This window comes from Anastrepha ludens, chromosome 5 (genome assembly GCF_028408465.1).
Source record: "Anastrepha ludens isolate Willacy chromosome 5, idAnaLude1.1, whole genome shotgun sequence".
Lineage (NCBI taxonomy): Eukaryota > Metazoa > Arthropoda > Insecta > Diptera > Tephritidae > Anastrepha > Anastrepha ludens.
This window is the reverse complement of record NC_071501.1, coordinates 38,389,006-38,401,754: the sequence shown is the minus strand read 5'-3', so window position 1 is coordinate 38,401,754 and position 12,749 is coordinate 38,389,006. Positions and strand designations below refer to the sequence as shown.

General features: G+C 34.8%; 1 protein-coding gene and 1 long non-coding RNA gene across 6 annotated transcripts in view; one reads left to right on the top strand and one right to left on the bottom strand.

The window, feature by feature from the left end:
- LOC128863950 (sodium/potassium-transporting ATPase subunit beta-2) overlaps positions 1-12,749 on the bottom strand; it is a 161,226-nt gene that overhangs the window by 146,070 nt on the left and 2,407 nt on the right. The gene's annotated exons all lie outside the window — the stretch shown is intronic.
- LOC128863951 (uncharacterized) lies at positions 8,665-9,139 on the top strand. Its single transcript, XR_008454639.1, has 2 exons — positions 8,665-8,837; positions 8,895-9,139. It is a non-coding gene; the product is annotated as an uncharacterized LOC128863951 (long non-coding RNA).

Below are 12,749 nucleotides of genomic sequence, written 5' to 3'. Positions count from 1 at the left end.
CAAGGACACCTCAATCGGCTGAAAACCTTAGGCTTTTATCGATATTAAAGTGCCAAAAATTGTATTAGTAATTAGTCATCCCCGTTTAGATGTTTGCTGCTTTTAATTTATACATAAAATATTTGAAAACTTTTTTTTCTAAAAATTGTACTGCCGCTACTGCACCACGTATTTGCTGCCATCAAAAATATTACTGCCACTACCAGAAAGCTGCCTAAGTTTTGTGTCTGTCGCTGCTACTGTTGTCACAAACAGAAAATACGATTATGTAACGGCACATACTCAGTAAAAGACCGCAAGTGAAAAGATGAAAATTTGTCCGTAATATTACCGAAAGCAGTTAACGAGTCACAATGGCCAGAGTATGTCACGAGCAACGAATACGAATGAGGAAGAATAGCGAAAGCCGAAAGCAAAGAGAGACACGAGTCACCGAAAGCTGCATACGCTGCTCGTTTCATACACCACAACACAAACACAGAAAATTGAGAAATCGGAAATGTGCTAAGAAGAGAGTCGAAGTGTTGCTAAAAATGGCGGAAAAGAGAATAAATAAGGCTGCGGGATTATGCGGTGTGTGTGAGTACTAAAATGGCAGAGAAAGCCATTAACTGTCAGTAATGGAAAAGACGAGGCAAAAAGCAAAGAATAGTGAAGGACGAAGCACATGGAAGATTCGAATAGCGAACATGAAATTTATTGGAAAGTTGCTAAGCCAGAAATGGGAAGCAACGTAACAGAAATGGATATTGGCACATCTGCTAAGCATAAAAATACTAAATTACGTAGGTAAACGAATGCTGCGAGTAATCTGAGCTTACCGTAGCCACATGGAAAGTGTATGAGGTATGAGTGAAAAAAATGTCACTTAAATAAAAAAACTGCAAATAAAAATGTACTGGAAAAATTATGATTTACTATCAAAAATCACAATATCGAGGAACCCGACATTTGAGGTATGCAATTCACTATTGACTAAAACAAAAAAATTTCCAATTATAATTTTTTATTCAATACAATTAATTATCGACTTGACGCCCCTATTTCTAATACATATTTCATATGCTTTTTAAATTAAAAAAAAATTGTATAATATTTTTATAATTGTTATGATTTTTTAAAATTTTTTTCCACTGTTTAAATTATCCGCGGTACAAAATATGTTGTGTTTGCAGTCGATGTGTCGTTATGCTGAACTGCTTACAGAGTCTAATGAATTACATTATTTTTAGAATATTATACCTATTTGGATAGCTAGAGAGGCATACAGTGTGGCCGGCAGCGTCCAAACAGATTTGTGTACTTATTTAATGTAATAATGCCAATTACGCAGTGCAATGAGCCTTTATTTTTGTGATGTGATTTCAAGTGGTTACTTGTTAAGACAAGGAGACATAGAAGAAGCGTTTTGAATTTGCATTTCTGATAATTCATCCCAAAGCACCGAAAATATCTACAACTAAGTACTTAAAAAAAGTCAAGTCATTTTGCATATAGCGGACCCATAACTAAGGTTTATGGCAATGTCGATGATAAGCCTAGCAGGGGTTTAACTAAAACAACCACAAAAGTGATGACAAAGACATTACAAATTTATTCGTAAAAACTCTTATCCTAACCCTTAAACAAACGATTTAAATTCTTTCGACAAAAAGCGTTGAAGTCTCCATTTGTACAATCAAACGGAGATTGAAGGAAGCTGTCTCGGGAAATCGGAGCAAACTTCAAAAACCTCTTTTGACTGAATCGCATATTCATAAACGTCTAGTATGGGAAAACGCAAATTTGAATCGTTATTGGACCCAGTTTATGTTCGCAAACGAATCATTTATTGTTGTTTTCAATTCCTGGAAGAAAGCTTCGGTTGGTAAAGGCACAAAATTTGTTCAACAGACTGTTAAACATCCGCCCAAGGTCCATGTCTACGGATACTTTTCTTTAACTGTTTTTACACAAAATCGCGACGCAAAATTTACGATCAAACTTTGTGAGAAATTTTTATTAAAACGTGCAAAGAAGCTTCATAAACCGAAGGCAGCGGATTGCATCTATCAAGGAGACAATGGCCTAAAACATCGTAGTCGACTTTGCACTTCTTGGAAAGCAGAAAGAAACAACAGCTTGATTAGTCTTCGTAAAGTCCGGATGCAAATCTAATTGAAAATGTGTGAGCTCGAAAGCCATGGAAGCGAGGATTCGGGGAAAAACTGCTTGGCACGACACTAAGAAAATCAGAGGGGTCTTCGTCCAGATTATGCTAAAAAAATAAGCAAAAACTCTTCAATATGACATCAAGCTTTATAGCCAGCATTGGTGAGGGACGACATATGACTATAGCGGGACCTAAGTATTGAAATATTAAACTAAAAATAAAAGACAAAATCTTTACGAAATTTTACTTTAAAATTTGTGAGGCGAATTTGTTTTATGAAACGCACTGTAAAATGATTTACGGAATAGTTTCCATACAATTTTTCGTTAGATGATGTGGAGTATGAAACAGAAGAAAGCAGGAACACTTAATGAAAACCGTAAATTCAAAACTTTACCAAGTAGCCATTTTTAACTGTCAGCGTTAAAATTAATGATTAACATAAATTGAAATAACTATACAATAAATCTTTTTTGGTCGCAGTACGCAGTGGCCCAATAATAATAATAAAATAGATAATAATCGAGCCCTAACATTAAAAAAAAAGCAATAAAACAAAGTATAAGTATTTTTTAATAATCTTCAAGTCTAATATCTCGAAAACGGTGAAGTTTGGGACATCATGCCATATAAACAGAAATTACCTAAATTATAACATCCTTAAGTATCTAAAACGGTTTTCAGGTCTAAGCAGCTTTTTATCTTAGCTCCTTGTAACTTAGTTTGAATGTACTTACTACAGATTTAAAATTGAATAAATTACAATGTTGGTTGGCGAAACTATACATCCTTTGAGGCACACATGAATCAAGATGTAGGTCTAAAAATAAAAAAAATAAATAATTGGCGCGTAAACTTCTGTTAGGTGTTTGGCCGAGCTCCTCCTCCTATTTGTGGTGTGCGTCTTGATGTTGTTCCACAAATGGAGGGACCTACAGTTTCAAGCCGACTCCGAACGGCAGATATTTTTATGAGGAGCTTTTTCATGGCAGAAATACACTCGGAGGTTTGCCATTGCCTGCCGAGGGGCGACCGCTATTAGAAAAATGTTTTTATTAATTTTGCTTTCGCCGAGATTCGAACCAACGACCTCTCTGTGAATTCCGAATGGTAATCACGCACCAACCCATTCGGCTACGGCGGCCGCCAAGATTTAGGTCTAGTCAAGTAAAAAAGAGCTGCATGCTGCGAAATAGGAATTGACCGTCAAATTCAAAACTTAGGGACGAAAAAACCAGTTCTTCAAAGGCTTCGCATATATGTACCTACATTCCCGTTTCTTTATATTTGTGTATTGGGTGAGAAAATGTTTTAAATGGTATTCAAAAGCTGACACCCAGCTGCTTACAATAGCATATAAAATGTGAATATATCTTAAGGGGTTATATACAGTTAGAATTTTCAAACAACTGATTTTTTTTTTCTTAATATATATATATTTAAGAATACACACAGAAAATTTAATATCGTTCCGGTGAATATTTTCGAAGTTACACGTAAATTTGAAAAAGCGTTTGAAAGTACGAGGGGTGCCTTGTATATGTCGGGAGTTGGCAACCCTGGTGTTGCAATCTGGCAACTGACAGCTGTATCGCAAAGTTTGACATTTTTTGGCTTTTACGTACTCAGAACGTTCTGAAATACCAGCGCTATTTGTGTTGTTTACAGTAACTCAAAAGATTCATCTCGGTCCAAAAATGGAATTAAATCGTGAACATTTTCGTGCGATTATTTTTTACAACTTTCGACATGGATTAACTCAGCAACATTGCATGGATGAACTTAATTCATTTGTTGGCGATGAAGCTCCATCAAGGACCAGTGTTTATCGATGGTATGGTGAATTCAATCGTGATCGTAGTTCACTCCAAGAAGAATTTCGTGAAGGTCGTCCAAAATCAGTTGTTGTTCCGAAAACCATTGATGCTGTGCGCGAACTGATATTGCAAGATCGTCATGTGACCTATCGTGAGATTGAGACAATCTTAGGCATTAGTGGGACCAGCATACATTCAATATTGCATAAACATTTGACTGTCAAAAAAATTTGTTCGCATTGGATCACCCAGCGATCGACAAGCTCAAAAAAAGGCTCGTGTCGATTGGTCGAAGAAAATGATCAAAAAATACGATCGCGGCGCTTCGAAACACGTCTATGACATCGTGACAGGTGATGAATCATGGATTTACGCGTATGAGCCCGAAAGTAAACAGCAGTCGACTGTATGGGTGTTTCAAGATTCGCCAAATCCAACAAGAGTTGTTCGCGCACGAAGCACTTCCAAGCAAATGGTCGCCTGTTTTTTCAGAAAAACTGGACATGTCGCAACCGTACCATTAGAACATCGCAGAACAGTAAATTCTGAGTGGTACACAACCATTTGTTTGCCAGTTGTCTTCCAAGAAATTAGGAAAACCAATCGCCAAAGACGGATCACTCTTCACCAGGACAATGCGAGCTCTCACACATCGGCTCAAACAACTGCATTTTTGAGCACCCAAAACATCGAATTAATGTCCGTATAGTCCTGACTTGGCACCGAATGACTTCTTTTTATTCCCGTACATAAAAAACAAACTGAGAGGTCAACGTTTTTCGACACCTGAAGCGGTTGCGGCATTCAGAATGCATGTTTTGGAGGTACCTCATTCAGAGTGGCAAAAGTGCTTCGACATTTGGTTCAAACGCATGCAAAAGTGTATAGATCTTCATGGAGAATATTTTGAAAAGCAATAAAGTGGTTTTCGATGATTAACATTTGTTTTTGTTCTCTAATCCCGACATATAAAAGCCACCCCTCGTACAAGGCAAACTTTAAATGCGTTTTTCTCAAAATGGTGTTTTGAAAGTCGGTAACCAACATTAGTTTCAAATTTTAATACGAGCTTCTTACAAATATATTTTAGTAATTTTTTTCTAAACAATTTAAGGCCGAAATTTTGGTCAAAAATCGATTTTTTTTTTCAGAAACCGCCATTTAGTCCAAGAAAATTATTTTGCTTATTCCTTTGACTAATTACTAGATTTAACGTTACTTAAAAGAAATCTGTTTGGATTTTTAATTTCAGAGGACAGAGGTCACCGCAAATCGTCTTTTTTGAGAAGAGCTCCCGGAGATCAGCTGTAGCTTATTTCCAAATAAATATTTTTACTAATATTAAGTCTTAAAATACAGCAAAAAGATAACGCAAATATGTGTAAAAATTTTTAGATCAATAAATTTAAAAGTTCTCTAAGAAAAAATTCGCTTTTTTCGGCCTTCTAACTGTCTACAACCCCTTAAGGAAAGCCGGATTACGAAGGCAAAACAAAATAAATATTTCAAATTTTTCTAAACTTTTCAATTAGGATTAGCATTTTTAACGACTGTTTTGTTTATCAGCGTGTATACTAATCTACTTTCAATTATATTTCAACGAGCTATAAACTATCAAAATCCATCCACGTTCAAATTTGACTCTTTTATTTCGTCATAAAAAATCACTCCGCATATTCTGGAAAAAAATGAGAATTGGGGAATTTTTTATGAGAAAAAATGTGCAAAAATTTCTAACTTTTTCACCAAATAAATATAACTAAAATTATGGGTGAGCGTTAGCTTCAGCCTATGAATAATTGATTTAAAGGCCCGACACCTAGATTTCGAGGGCCAATTCAAAATTCTGCGTATGCATTTTTTTCTACTTTACTAAGCCTAAGACACGTACAACTCTGGGAAAATGAATATTCAAAATTTTGGGGAATTTTAAGGGAATTTTGCAGGTAATTCGGCAATTATGGTATATAATTGGAAATCTGACGAGTATTTTGGTAAATATTACCGTCATTAGTGAAAGGAAATATTAAATAATTTTTTAAATATTTGGATTCATCAATTCAGGCAGAGTTTCTTCTAAGTTGCTTATACTGTCATTGCCATCTGTGCCAAATGCTCTTACCACATGTGCTTTTTGAAGATTAAAAAGTGGAGTTAGCAAATTAAAAATTGGCCAATATTATTGATCATGAAAATTCCAGTAAATTTGCTTTGCGGAATAGAATTTCGTTTCTAAAACAATGAGAATATTACAATAAGTGTACAGTAAGCAGATTATTTTTATTATTATTATTATTATTATTATTATTATTATGAGGGGTTTTAGCACACCGAACTCAAACATCTATTGCGCACCATTAAGGGGTTAGGGGTAGTCAGAATTTACAAAACAATGGACATTTTTTTGCACTTTCTTAAAGTATAATATCTTATTGTGTGAAAATTTAAAGTGAATCCGACAAATACTTTTTGAGCTATTCAAAACTTAAAATGCGTTTTTCTCAAAACTATGTTTTTTAAACTGGTGATCACTGTAACTTAAAAACCGCTTGGTAGAATTTAGTAAAATTTATACTGCTTTTGAAAAAAACATAAAAAACTCGTGCCTGATCGAAGGATTCTTTTTCAAAAATTTCGATTGTCGGTTTTTTTCTCGAAAATCCGAAATATATTTCCTGAGGCCGCCATATTGTTAATTTTGGAAAAAAGCTTCGATCAGGCACAAGATTATCTATTAATAAAACTAATTTCTCTTGTCCGATTGGTTCTAGATGAATCTCCAAGAACTTGTGATGATCACCTCAAGAGACTTCTGGAGAAACAGGCTCCACACAAACAGCGATAACTTTTATAATTATTAATTTTTTTTTAATTTGGCTAAAGTCAAATCGAAACATGACTCATTAATGCTATGTTTTTTTTTTGTAAAATAAAGCAATTGACTAGCAAAACCAATTATTGAGAATCATCATTTTTTCCGGCCTCCAACTACCCCTAACCCCTTACTGGATTCAGAGTATTTTTCTTCTTCAGAATATTTCTCAACTTCCTCAATAAATTTTAGTATTTGTCCTATTTTATTGAGTTTTATTTCCTTTTTTTATTTTTGCGGTGAAAAGGCTCTTCATAAAAAACCATCTGTCATTGGGAAGCGGCGTAAAACTGTAGGCCACTCCATTTGTAGAAACATCAAGATCCCGAATAGTAGGAGAAGCACGATAGAAGAAACACACAAAAAGTGTAAGCGTCGATTATACATAAATACAGTCGAACTTCTCTACAGTGAACTTCCATATAATGAAGCTCTCCTTATAATGAGCTGGTTTCGAAGACACTGCTTTTTCGTTCTACTTTCGGTGTATTTTTGTCTCCTTATAATGAATTTCTATATAGTGAAATTTTCTATATAATGAACAAATTTTACAGCTGGAAATTCAAGCGTCCTAAGTTTTTGTCTCCATATAGTGAATTTTTTCAAAAGTTTTAGAAAGAGCTGAGCTATTACAGTTTTATTCCGTGATTGAAGTTAAAATGATGCATCGAAGCAGCATTTCGCTTGAAAAAAAGTTATTAATGATTAACAAAATTAATGAAGGAAAGAAAAAAAAAAGATATTGCCAATGAATTCGGAGTTCTTCCCAGCACTTTATCAAATATTTTAAAAAATAAGGAAGTGATTTTAAAAAATGCGGAGGATGTGGCAGTAAATACCAAACGCAAAAGACTTCGACCTTGTCATTTTGAGGATATTGACGAAGCAATGCTGAAATGGTTACTCGTTGCACGTGGTAAGAATCTCCCTTTATCTGGACCATTATTGAAGCAAAAGGCCAAAGATTTTGCGGAAGCACTAGGACACCACGAATTTGAGGCAAGTACAGGTTGGTTAGACAAGTTCAAAAGTCGGCATGGCGTTATTCAAAAGACATTATGTGGGGAAAGTGCTGACACCAACATAGAAAACCGTGATGAATGGGTGACGAACGTCTTACCGAAATTAATTGAAAATTACAACATTAACGACATTTTTAATGCCGACGAGACTGCTTTGTTTTTCAAATGCTTGCCAACTAAAACACTGGCATTCAAAAATGAAAAATGCTTTGGTGGGAAGCAAAGCAAGGAGAGAATAACTGTCCTGGTGGGAAGCAATATGACTGGATCAGAAAAGCTAAAATTGCTGGTAATCGGAAAGGCCAAAAATCCGAGGTACTTCAAGGGAATAAAATCTTTAGGTGTCGATTATGAGTTTAACAAAAAAGCATGGATGACCAGTGAGATTTTTACGAAATGGATTGTAAAACTCGACAAAAAATTTTGTGATCAAAACAGAAAGGTGTTGTTTTTTGTTGATAACTGCACTGCCCACCCTAAAGATGTAAGAGACAAGTTGAGAAACATTCATCTCGCTTATTTTCCTCCCAACATGACTTCGTTACTGCAACCAATGGACCAAGGCATTATCTACAACATGAAACAACATTACAGAAAACGAATTTTAACGAATATATTGACTCAAGTGGATGAGGGAAATTCTGTTATGGCCATAGACTTGCTGCAAGCAGTTCTAAATCTTAGCAATATATGGAATGTCTATGTTAAACCAGAAACAGTTGCCAACTGTTCTAAAAAGGCTGGATTTTCAAAAGATGTTATGCAGATTCCATTTGAGCATTGGGATGAAGAAGACCTTCTTTTAATATCGGATTAGGCCGCTTTACAGTCTTCATTTAAAAAAGTAGCAAATATCGAAGCATCGTTTGATGACTACGTAAATGTTGATAATGGTGTGCAGACTTGGGACAAACCATCCGAAGAAGATATTCTCAACAGCATTTTTGAAAGTCGCGGAGTTCCAGCTGAACCTGGTAAGCATTTACCTTTTTATAGTCAAACAAAAATTTAATATGTAAATATTATTTCAGATAACGATGAACACTATTTGACCGTTGAAGAATTGGCAGAAACTGAGGAGGCATTACCTACGTTGATACAAGCTGCTTCATCCATTAGCGTAATTAGAGCCTTTGTGGAAATGAGGAATGACGTGCCGATTAATGTTTTCAACTCTCTACATGATTTGGAAGCTTTTATTGAAAATGAAAAATGGAAGACTGTAATTCAAACCAAACTCACTGATTATTTTAAATAAAATGACATAAAAAATCAATGTTTCTGTATAATGAAGTTTCTATATAGTGAAGTGATTTTCAGGTCCCGTGCGAATTCACTATATGGAAGTTCGACTGTATATACATATAATTGCCCAATAGACCTCTTTTGGTCGCAGTGCGCAGTTGCCTAATAATAATCCTGGTAGCAATTAATAACACTGAATAACAACCCAAAAATATCTTGTTTGATGATTACATTTTCTAAAGCAGTTTTTCATGCTGATTACAAATCTTAAAACCGTTTTTCTCTATCACGTCAGGTTTTTAAGATATTAGCATGATGGAGTCACGCTATCAAAGTCGATGGAGTGCAGCAATGTTAGCCGACTATTGCTGGATGCTTCAGCGCAACATGCCAAATTGTCAGCACAAACGCAAGTCTACAGCCAAGAAATTCAAACCAAACTAACTTTCAATTTAAGGAACTTTACGTTATACCTATGTATTTTACAAGTGTATTATATCTTAAGCTATGTGTATTTATGTTAAGTAGTACTCTATTCAGCGATATATGTTCTACTGTGACTTGCCTGCGAGTTGTTTGCTTTGATACAATATTAAACATATATAAATGGTCAATGCCAAATATCTCAACAACGGTGGGTGATAGACACAAACGGTTTCTATATTTGTAATCAGCATGTCTTACTTGTCTTAAAACAAGTGTTGGTTTCCAAGATATTTTCCGAGAGTTTTTTTTTGTTGCTCAGTGTAATTAATCAATGGTCGATTGTTGCGTGAATTCAATTAAAAGCGAAACAATAAAAAGCAGTTACTATACGAGATTCTTCTATGAGATTCTTTATTCATTTCTACGAGATTCTTTAATCATTTCGAAAAATTGCTGGATAAAATTGTTTTTGAGCATATTTTGTTTGATAACTATGCTTTAAATTTTTCCTCCATTTATGGGGTTACATACGTCCAGAATTTTCAAAAAATAGATTTTTTTTTAGATTATTATTCTTTATATTGTAGTTTTAGGCGTATTTCTGTGGAAGTCGATAATAAAAATTCCCCATAGATACAAATTTATGGTAGAAAATGTAACTGCCCGACGAGAGTTTGATGCGCACCGGTCGCTGTCCTTCATTTGAGGCAGCAAAAATGCACTTGAAAGTTTAAACTCGTTTTTGTCGAAACTACTTTTACCGGCACGGTCTGCATGATAACTCATACCGTTTTTAATATTTTTTGATGCGTTGTTTTTTTAATATTCGAAGGGGTTTTTTCTATAGTTGTCGAGCCGGATTTTTATTTTTATTAATATTTTTATTAAAAAAATGTATAGACATAATTAAAGTGTGACATTTATGACGTAAAACGCATAATTTTTTAAAATGCCATATAGAGCAAAATTTTTCGAAATTCAAAAATCCGGCTCGACAGACTATAACTACAACTTTATTTTACAAGATTTTTTTTTTTTTACAGAGCCATCAATATTTCAAGGAGAAATGATGCAGACCGTGGAGCAACTTTTTTCCTTGGCACTTTGGTCACGTGATTTGTTATATACTAATTTTTGCAAAGAAAAATTAAAATACATTTTTTTATAAAGTTTAAGTATTAATAAACAATGTATACATTTTTTTTATATTTATTTCTAAAAACAGTATTTCTTTTAGCGCATTTTTGGCGCTGCTGGATGTATGTAATCCCTTAACATTTTTTAATTTTAGCTATTTTAAAAGCTTTCTCTGAAAGAGGAAGAAGAAGGATATGGCAGAATTTACATGATCGACACAAAGCTAAGATTTTTCGCGTTCGTAATAAATTTAAGGGGCTTATAAAAACATAGATTAAACAAGTGTTTTTACACATACGTAGATAACACAAATTGAAGTGTTTGACTTCAAATTGTGCCACAAATTAACATTTTTATAGTTAATAATATTTATTTTTATAAGAATAAGTATTTTTAGAGGATGATCAGGTTGGAGGTACTTTTTCCAATAAGGTTTTTGATAGACAGGAGTGACTGCTGTCAAATTTTTTTTCCGTATTCATGACATTTCATCATGGAAAAACTTACGCTTCAACAACGTTAACAAATCGTGGAATTGTCTTACGAAAATCGACGCTCTGTGAAAAGTGTCCATCGCACGCTCAGGCCAACTTATGGTGTTCGGCGATAAGGCCCCTTTTTGGCTTAATGGCCACATCACAAAGCATCATTGCCGTATTTGGGGTGAAGAGGAACACAAAGTAATTCAATAACAGCCATTACATCCATTGAAAATAACCCTTTGGTGCGGCCTATAGGCTGTAGGTATCATCGACCCATATTTCTGCAACGACGAGACTGACGCCAATATAACAGTGAATGGCGAACGCTATCGCGTAATCATAAAGGACTTTTTGTTGCCGGAAGTTGAAGCCCGTGATCTTTACATCATTGAGTTTCAGCAAGATGGCGCTACTCACCATAAAGCATTTGAAAGTATGGATTTACTGTGTCGTCCTTTCGGTGCTTAAACGTATCGCTCGACTCAGACCAGTGGATTGGCCAACAAGATCGTGTGAAATCTCACTTTTGGACTTTTATTTGTTTATTTGTGGGGGTATGTAAATACTTTGTAGATAAACCAGCTGCGATTGAGGCATTGGAAACCAACATTACTAAAGTTATTCATGAGATACCGACCGAAGGCCTCCAGCGAATCATTCGAAATTGGTGAGTACGGTGCGCCGAATTACGGCGCAGTTGCGGTAAACATTTAAAAGGGATTATCTTTAAAAAATAAATGTCATGAATGGTTCTACACAAAAATAATGATGATTGTCTAATAAATTTGAATTTTCGTTGTTTTATTTCAATTTCAAATTCGATACCTCTAACTGGATCGTCTTTTTTAACAAAAATGTGTTCGGTTTTTTTTTTTTTTGATGATTTAAAGGTATCGATTTTTTTCTCTGGGCAAGTATAATCAAAACATTGACACATACCACCTAGAAAAGCGTTTTGGACCCAGCTTCCACCAAACTGCCTTCAAGTGGTGGCGTTGACAATCTCATACCGCCTCGACGCACGAATGGTTCTTGTTTGAATTTTGGAAGCAAAAATGTACTCAGAGGTGTTTGGTAACAACGGCCACAAGGCAACCTTTATTGGAATTTTTTTTAAATATTTTATATGTGTACTTGGCTGGCAGAAATCCTCTAACTAAAACTGTGTGAAAGACAAAATATAAAGTTCTCAAACTATCCATACAAACACTTGGTACTACTATGGATGAATTTCCGGTCAATGTGTAAAAAGTATTTTGTATTGTATTTCTATACCACATATTCTTTTATTTAAAGTCTCAGGCAGCGAGCTTGGGGTCTTTATTCCTGTCTGCCTCGTAATTTGGGTCAATTAAATATTTACTTAGGTTAATATCCGATTTTGCATTTTAATCTGCTTTCCGCACTTCCATTAATACCCTGACTAGGTCACGCTGCAAAGTTGTTTCACCTTTCCATATTCTTGCAAGCTAAGCAAAATATATTGTAAATCCAAAATAGCACAACAAAAGAAAGCCATACGAGGCAAATATCCATGCATGTATGTGCATTTGTTTGTAAATAAGTAAGGGTGTAAGGTAATGAAAAGTGAAAGTG